Below are 9463 nucleotides of genomic sequence, written 5' to 3'. Positions count from 1 at the left end.
ATGAAAAAAGCTGGGAAGGAACTGATCCTGCCTATCGAGAGCGTTGATTGGTTCTTTCGCTGCGCAGACGATCCAAACTGATTTCAATAGCGCATATAGGAAGTTGCACGTCTTTATGTGCTCTAGTCTGTGAGGCAAAGTATGTGTAGATTTACCATATAATATAAATAAAAAATCGTATTTCTATGTTAAGGTAACTGGACAAATATCTGTAATGCTTCTTATACTTGCTTCAACAGTCTGCTAATGCTTCAGCACTGTAGGCATATTAAATATGACCAAAAGGAAAATGTGAAGGGACTCCTTTCTTCAGTAATTAGGAGCATTACAAATTCATATTTTTTTTATAGGCCTATATCTGAGAGCAATGATGATTTCATGAAATGGCGCGGAGCTAAGAAATTTCCCCTGGCCATTTATTCGGTTATGCTAAACCTGAATTCCTAGAATTTCGCAGGTATATTTTCAACTCCCGTTTATTCAAAGTCCCCCTGGAAAATTTTTCTGAAATCATCGTTGTGTGGAGCCGCGGTGGCTCAGTGGTATAGCGTTCACCTCTTGTGCATGGGGTCCTTGGTTCAATCCCAGCTCGCGCCGAGTGAGCTTTGTGGTGGACAAACACCGTGTGGGGGAAATTTCTCGGGATCTCCCATTTCCTCCCACTTTCTTCATTTCACCATTTCATTCATTTCTCATCATCACCGTCCCCTTTAGCCTAACCGGCATTATCGTAGGACGTAAAACTTAAAGATTTCATTTCATTTTCATCATCACTGTGTGAGAGATTAGGTTCATATAGCTGCTTCTAATACACATAAAACTGCTATATTTCTAGTGTAAACTGGGGAACTTTGCTAAGAAGTGGAAAATACCTAACCAGCAGCACATTACATACTTTTTTTAAAATTCCTGTTGGGTTAATCAGTATTGACAGTACATGAACAAGGTCGCGCTGTACCATGATTCAATCGTACTATAAATTAAGAATACACATGTAGTTATTAATATAAAGGTAGGCTATGTGATACCAAGATAATATTTAGAATACTGCAATGAACATAAACCAGAAAAAAATAAAACAAAATGTCAAAACGTTGTGACGATTGAAAACCTGCACAAAAGGTAAAACTGGAGACACCAGGACAAAAGCCTTCAAACTGGGATTATCCCGACCAAAAGGAAGCATATAGTAGTCCCGTATATATAGTAATAAAAACTATTTAACAGTACAAAAATTTGTAAATCAGACCTTTTTTCGTGTTGCTATAAAAATCTGTAGATCTACAAATAGAGTTATAGTTCTGGCAAATCTGACTGAATGTTTCAATCGATCCTATGCCACTGCCACTGTACGATTTGTTAAAAACGCAGAAAAGTAGGGGTTACTTTTTTGGACACTAAATACGTAATGTGTGCAGGGTGACAGTCAAAGCTTCTTTTCGATAGCTTAAAATAGACCTTTTGTAACTTTTGTTTTCTCATTTTTCACTTTTTTCCACGATCACTTTGTTATTAGTATTACAGAGATTGTTCAGTCTACATTTGACCAATTTCGACTTACCTAAAAATTTGGAAGTATCCATGGCGCCAGGTCCGTATGTGCTCGATGTGTTTCCCTTGGTTCCTAACAATAGCCCGGCAGCGTAATTTCTATTGTAATAGGCTTCACTGAAGAACTGGGAGGGGAATCTTGTCCCATTCCCTTTGCACAGCTTTCCAAAGTCCTTCCACAGTTGTCACACGCCGTTTTCGCAAAGCCTGCTTCAGCAATCCAAATCCGTACATTGTTGGAATCTCATGCTCGTAGATTGGCCGTACGATCTGCTCCTGAAAATACTACGATTTTATTTTGCAGTTCTTCGCCACCCTACGAATCTTCAGTTTACCTCGGTAACAGTAGCCAGTAACGACCATGAACCCTTTTGGGAAGGATTCTTTACAAACACGGACCCACCTTCTGAAGTTCTTGGCGCCTTTCTCTCGGTACATGATGGCTCTCGGTTTGCCGCAGTCGGAAAGGTAAATCCATGCTTCATCGAGCGTTACGCCGTACATCCACCTTTGTTTTGCCAGATGCCGTTCGTTCAGCTTTCGGGTGTTACACTTTCGTTCCTTTTGGTGGGCATCCGTGCGAAGATGGCCGTGAGCTTTCATGACTTTTTCCAGCTTGAGTTGTGGTGTAACGTCGGGCTCACAGTCCCCAAAGACATGTCAAGACGATTAGCCATACACCTTTGTGTTGGCGAATTTTCTTGCATTGCCATTTTGCGAAGTTTCCTCTGCATGGTGGAGGTGGCCTTGGTGCATTCCCGCTTCCTAGGCAACTTCGTTGGTGATCCAAATGGTGGAGCTTCGTTGCCCTTGTGCTTCTAATAATATATTTTATTCCACTTAAACTGATGTTGCAACCATTCTTTTTGAACTGTTTTCCAATGACAGAAACACTAAAGTGGGCGTCATAAAGAGCCGCAACATAGCCTTCCCAAAACTGGCTTAGTTTGGGCGTCATTTTAGTCACAGAGCTTAACCCACACACTTGGAAACAAATTTAACACAACACTCACAACATGGTCCTGTTTTGTGCGTTATTGTCGTCCGCGCGGAAAAGCAACTCCGTTAGCAGGAAGCCATTGCACCACACTACAGGAAGCCACGAGCCATGTTGGGCGAGTCCATTCTGCCCGGGAGGGGGAAGGAACGAAATCGGCCAAACGTAGGCTGAACAACCTCTGTACACTAAACTTTGTAACGGGAGGACACTATTTATTACTTCTAAGTTTCGAAAATAGGATGCTCAGTGGTAGAGCGTTCACCTCTGGTGCATAGGGTCTCTGGTTGTATCCAAACTCGAGCCAAGTGAACTTTGTGGTGTACAAACACTGTGTGTGGGTTTCCTCGGGGTTCTCCCGTTTCTTTCAACTTTCTTCATTCCATCATTTCATTCATTTCTCATAATCATCATTTCCTTTAGCCAACCCAGGATAACCATGAGACGTAAAATTCAAAGATTTCATTTCATTTTTTTTTTTCGAAAATAGGATACATCCCTAATCGCGTGTATCTTTATCCCTCCCTCTTCTGCTAAATTGTGAGGCTCCCCCTAACCCCTACTCTTCGCTACGCCACTGAACTTCTAAATTTCCTCTACTTACTAATATATACACAGACGGATGTACAGTATCTATGATAGGCTGGTAAATGCCCCTTTCCCCCTTCAAAATGGAGTTCAACTGTTAGGTGTTTACTTAAACATGTTTACAAAAGGAAATAACGAATGCTTATAATAAAACAAGTAGATATGCCCATTCTTCACACGAGAGAATAAGGATTAATGAACGAATAAGGATTAAGGATGTAAAATGAATTTGAATTTGAATATTGTAAAAAATGTTCACCTTTTCTTTTTAGAAGTGGAATTGTTTAAAACCCTACGATACACATTTATTCACTTTTAATTAAGAGTTTTAAATACCAAATTCCACACCTCTAACTTGAATGAACCGTTACATTTAGCAATTTCACAATAATAAGTCGAAATTTATAAGATAGAAATTGACCCCTTTTCCCTATTTAAGAATGGATTTGTTGAAAAATGTTGAAACACATGTTTAGTTATTTTCAAGGGAAGCTCATATGCCAAGTTTTATCTTCCTAATATCAGACTTCATTTTTTTAAAAAAAGGTTTGAACACATTTTAACTTCTCTTAGGATACCTAATTTTAAAAAATCGCTTCTTATTCCATATTTTCAACACAAGAGAGTTTTCTAGCTATAATAGAGTGGCTTTTATGTTGATGGGCGAGTGTTTTATTATTATATCAGAGACTTCATTTTTGAAAAAAAAAAAAAGATTTGAACACATTTTAACTTATCTTAGGATACCTAATTTTAAAAAAATCGTTTCTTATTCCTTATTTTCAACACAAGAGAGTTTTCTAGCTATAATAGAGTGGCTTTTATGTTGATGAGCGAGTGTTTTATTATTTTCTATAATAGAATAGATATGAAAGAGGGAAAATCTAAACAGCGCCAACACATTATAATAATCATGAACTTCCCAAATGCTATAATTAGTACAATATTGATCAATGGCATAGCGAGAAAACATTATGGACAGCAATATTAATTGTTGGTTTACACACAGAGAGAGACCCCCATATCAGGAGCGTCATTTCAGATTTTGCTTGGGGGGGTAAGACCCCTTGATATAAGTAAAATTTCGCGTTTTTCACTGATTTACTACTATTCTATTGATAAAATCTATATACACCTCAAACTCAGGGGGGGCAAATGCCCCTCCCTGCCCCCCTAAATGACGCCTCATATATATATATATATATATATATATATATATATATATATATATATATATATATATATATATATATATATATATATATATATATATATATAGCTAGGGATGGGCATTAGTGAGTTCGAGCGAAGTTATTTGAAACTCGACCCGACTCCAAACAGAGAAATTTTGAGCTCGACTCGAAATATTTCATCCAACTCCCAACTCGACTCGAAACTCGACTAGAATTCAGGTCGAGTTTCGATTCGAGTCGAGCCTAAAAGAGCCAAATCCTGTATGTAGTTTCAAGTATTGTCTTCAGGTATCCTACAGAGACAATATAATTAATAATGATGCTACTGCTACTACCACTACTACTTCTTCTTCTTCTTCTTCTTCTTCTTATTATTATTATTATTATTATTATTATTATTATTATTATTATTATTATTATTATTATTATTATTATTATTATTATTATTATTATTATTATTATTATCTATATATAACAGCGGTGTCTGTGAACAAAAAACTTCAGATCCAAATTGAAAATGACTATGTTTGAGGCTCTTAATCTCTTGAACCACCCGACCGATCACGATCAAAATTTTAAAGTAGATGCAGTTGTTTCTAAAGTAGATGCACTAGTCTAGCTATTCACTTTGTGTTTTAGCTATTCACTTTGACGGTAGAACTTAGGGGAGGGAGTGGGGGGAATTATTAAAAAAATAAATAAAACTTAATGACTCTTGAACCAAACGACCAATTGCGATCAAATTTTCAACATAGATGATGTTCGTGCCTGGGATGGATTTTACCATTTGACTTTGACGGAACAACATAGGGGTTTGAGGAGGAGGGGGAGATATACAGAAATCAATAAATATAAAAATAAAAGTGACCATGTTCGTGAGTTAATAACTCTTGAACCACCCGACCGCTCTTGATAAAACTTTCAACATAGATAAGGTTCAGACCTGGGACGTTTTCTTCATTTTACTTTGACAGCACAATCTAGGGGAGGGGAAGGGAGACATATATGTAATTAAAAAAAATAAAAGTGACTGTCTTTGTTACTTCATCACGCTTAAACTACCGAACCGATGTTAATCAAATTATCAACATAGATGAGGTTGGGACCTGGGGTGGTTTTTATCATATGCCTTTGACGGTAGAACTTAGGTTAGGAGGAGGGGAGGGGAAAGATATATAAAAATAAATAAAACAGTAACTCTTGAACCACCTGACCGATCTCGATCAAATTTTCAACATAGATAACGTTCGAGCCTGGAAAATTTTCTTTTAAATATTTTCACTTTTACAGTAGAACCTAGGGGAGGGGGAGGGGGTGATTAATATATACAAATAAATAGAACTTAACTCTTGAACCACCCAACCGATCTCGATCAAATTTTCAACACACATAACATTCAGGCCTGGGATAATTTTTATCATGCCGTGCCCCGCAACATGGGGAGGGGAGAGGGATATATAAAAATCACCGAAAATAACCAATATCAAAGAGCACTTTAGTAATAGTAAAAACGGAACATATCACTATTTTTCCTTAATTTAACCCAGCGAAATCGGAGTGCGTCTTAGATTCGAGAACGTCTTAAATTCGAGTAATTACCGAGAATATCCTTATTATTATTATTATTATTATTATTATTATTATTATTATTATTATTATTATTATTATTATTATTATTATTATTATTATTATTATTATTATTATTATAACTATGAAAGATAAGCGGTTTGTATCTGAATACTAACATCTAGTTGACTGCCGATCTCGGTCGTCGAGAATTGTTCAGGATGCAAGGACATCGTTCACGAGGTTCTGCGTTTGAGTTCCGGAGGAGCAAGTATTCTGGCTCAAGCTAGAAATTGTTAAAAGTTATAGGGCGCCGGCCAAACACGTTCAAAACTTCTCGGCCTTGGTTTGAGGTTGTCGATGGCTCGAGCGTCTGAACTCACAGCTCATTCACTGTCGAGGCGAATCGAGAAGTGAGCCGAGCCAACATGTCACCCAACCGAGCCAGCTCAAGCCGATGACTCATCCCAGCCGAACCGACTCGAGTCAATGGCTCACTCAAACCGAACTAGTGGCTTACCCCTAACCAAGTTGGTTCGGGCCATCGGCTCAGTTGAGCCGAGTCGAACCGAGCCGATGGACTCGTTTCAACGGAGCCAGCTCAAGCCGATGGCTTACCTGAGTCGAGTCGGTGGCTTATCTCAACCAAGACTGCTCGAGCTATCAGTTCAATTGGCTCGAGTCGATTCTCACCCAACCGAGCCGGCTCGAACTGTTCGTTCAGTTGAACAGAGTTGAGTTGATTTTGACTTTAACCCGAGGCTATATGAGACGTGGACTTACTGATAATGTGAAATTCGAACTACATGAGCTTAAGCCGGGAATCGAACCCGGGTCTCTCACACCATAGGCGCGAACGCTAAATGTTTAGCCATTATGGAGCTCTTAGAACCGAGTCTAAAAGGTTGGCATCACTACCCGGGCTGGACTTCGGGTTAGACTAAAAAATTCGACGGTGCTGTCTCAGCCTTGATGGTAAGAACTACAATATATGCTTATATTGATGCTTATGACATTTGAGGCTATCTCGTTATAAAAATCTATTGTCGTCCCACTATCGAGACGAGACGAGATGCAAGCAGTGTCCATCTTGTGAGCAACACTAAAAGTATTCCATATAACTGTTTACATTTCTCATGGCTTTCGCTTTCCATTCTAATTAGGCCATGATATCAAAACGAGTTAGAACGAGCCGAACGAGCTAGCCATTGATCAAACTCAACTCGACTTCAAAAACAGTGACTCAGCTCGGAACTCGACTCAAGAAAATTACCTTTGACTCGAATCGGAACTCGAGTTGAGTTCAGTTTTAGCTAGACTCATGCCCATGCCCCAAGCATTATATAGTATTACCGGCTGAAATGTGTGTCATATGGTCGCCCAGAGTACTTCATGTCTCTTGTGACACGTAATATTTATTTCCCAGTACACAGAAGTGAGGCGAATTGCAGGTGAGACAGATAACAAAAAATTATATTCTTTTCAGTGTTTTAGTGACACAGTACTAAAATTTCCTAAGAAGTACTAGATTGAACTTCCTGACACTGCAACTATGGAAGCATATGGCTAGCCAGATGGGTCACATTCAGCTGGGTAGCGAGCTCAAGGGAAGCAAGGGTTGTTTAAATTAGTGCTGTCGAATTTTTGTGATATTTGCGGTTTTCGATTTTTGAGAAAACCGATTTTCTGTAAACCGAAAACTGCAAATGCGGTTTTCAAAACCGAAACCGCAAAAGCGATTTTCAAAACCGACATTTCGGTTTTATGAAATTTCATTTTTTTAAAACCGGTTTTCGGTTTTTTTTAAAAACCGATTTCAACAGCTCTAGTTTAAATGTTTGTGTCACATTTTTATGTGACAAATTATCTATGTAAACGACTGGTGACAAAGAGCCACAAATGAAACATACTACATGAATTCAGAGTCCATTTAGTTATCACTGTACTAAAGGGAAGGGGGAAGGCTAAGTGTAATCCCTACGCCATTGATATTAATTTATCATCAACTTTGTTATTCTCATCTATTTATTTAACAGGACACACAGAATTGCTATTTTATTAGTCTACTATACTATTGCATTCCTTTCTGAAAGTGGTTTTATTTTTCTTGGATTTTTTCTCTATTTTTAGATTAAAAGATCAAATATAGCCTATTTCTATCAACAAAAAATTTTCGTGTAGGCCTTATATCTGGAGAACTACATATAGTGTAGCCAAACCCAAACTATCACTTAACTAAGTGTGACGCGCTTATTCCGTAGAAAATACGAAAACTCGAGTCAGGGGCGGTTCAAAAATTTTGTGGCCTCTGATCCAAAAATTAATTATTTGACAAGATCGTAATCTTTTAAGCCTTTATTAATTTATTTATTTATTTAATTTTGATCATTCCTAAAATTCTTGTTACCATTTCTACTTTGAAGTTATGATAGAAGAGAAAATATTGTGATCATGAAAAAAAAAAAAATCAAATTTGAGGCTCAAGTAGATTTACACATTTCATCCTTTCTACACTCACAAAAACGATTTTTTGGATATTGTACTTCTGTCCATTCGTCCAGATGTAAAGATATTTACTCGGCTAGAGAATACACCGTTCAGCGTATTGAGACCAAATTTAAAACATTATTATTATTATTTAAGATTCCGTACCGTAACAGTATTTTTTTGAATTTCATTACATCCCTAAAAATAAGGGTAGTTTACTGAAGGGTAAAAATTAAAATTTACGATTTTCTCAAAATCCGCTCTTACCATTTTGTTAATATTTTATAAATCAATGTTACCCTAACAACCCTATAATATGGAATAAGTCGTTTTTCTTGGAAAATTCCTGAAGAGGTAGTTCATTCTTCGAGTTGAGTTTTCCGGACCATTTTCTTAAAAACGACTCCAAGTGACTTTGTTAATATTTTCTAGATATTTTACTAATAACCTAACAACAGGGACGTATGCAAGGATTTATTTCGGGAGGTTCAAATTCAACATGAGAGTAAAGTATATTAAAATTTGTAAAGTCACCCCTAAAATTAAATTTACAGAAAATTTGGAAATTCGGGGGGTGAGAGTTCATTAATGTAATCAATCCATTAACAGCTTCATGGGTAACGGTGACTTAAGTCTGTCCGTTACTCCACACGATAAGATCGAAAGAGCATTTTTGAGTTTTGTGTTTAGGTATAGATAGCCAAAGTGATTATATAGGCCCAATTTGTTAGTGAAGTCAATTCGATAAGATCTTCGCAGGTAGTAGGCGGCTATTTGAAGCGTTCGCAAAGCGTTTTTATTGCTCATGCGTACGCTTGGAACACACTGACCATGTATTTAAATGTGGATGGCTAATCACAAAACGCTGCAAACGCGAAAGCAATAAAATATGTCGGCTCGGGCGTATTTGGTGCGTTTCCGAACAATAGATCGCCTGCTGTTTAAAAGATGTCTAAAGGAAGGAGAAAAAGGAAAGACGTGCTCTGCTTGGAAGATGTTTTGTGCAGAGTATTGGAACTATGCTATTATAGACCTGGACTTGATAATAAAGACCTGCAAACCCTGACTTGCTCCCAATATG

This window comes from Thermobia domestica, unplaced genomic scaffold (genome assembly GCF_964235325.1).
Source record: "Thermobia domestica unplaced genomic scaffold, izTheDome1.hap1.1 HAP1_SCAFFOLD_1036, whole genome shotgun sequence".
Lineage (NCBI taxonomy): Eukaryota > Metazoa > Arthropoda > Insecta > Zygentoma > Lepismatidae > Thermobia > Thermobia domestica.
This window is presented reverse-complemented; position numbering follows the sequence as displayed.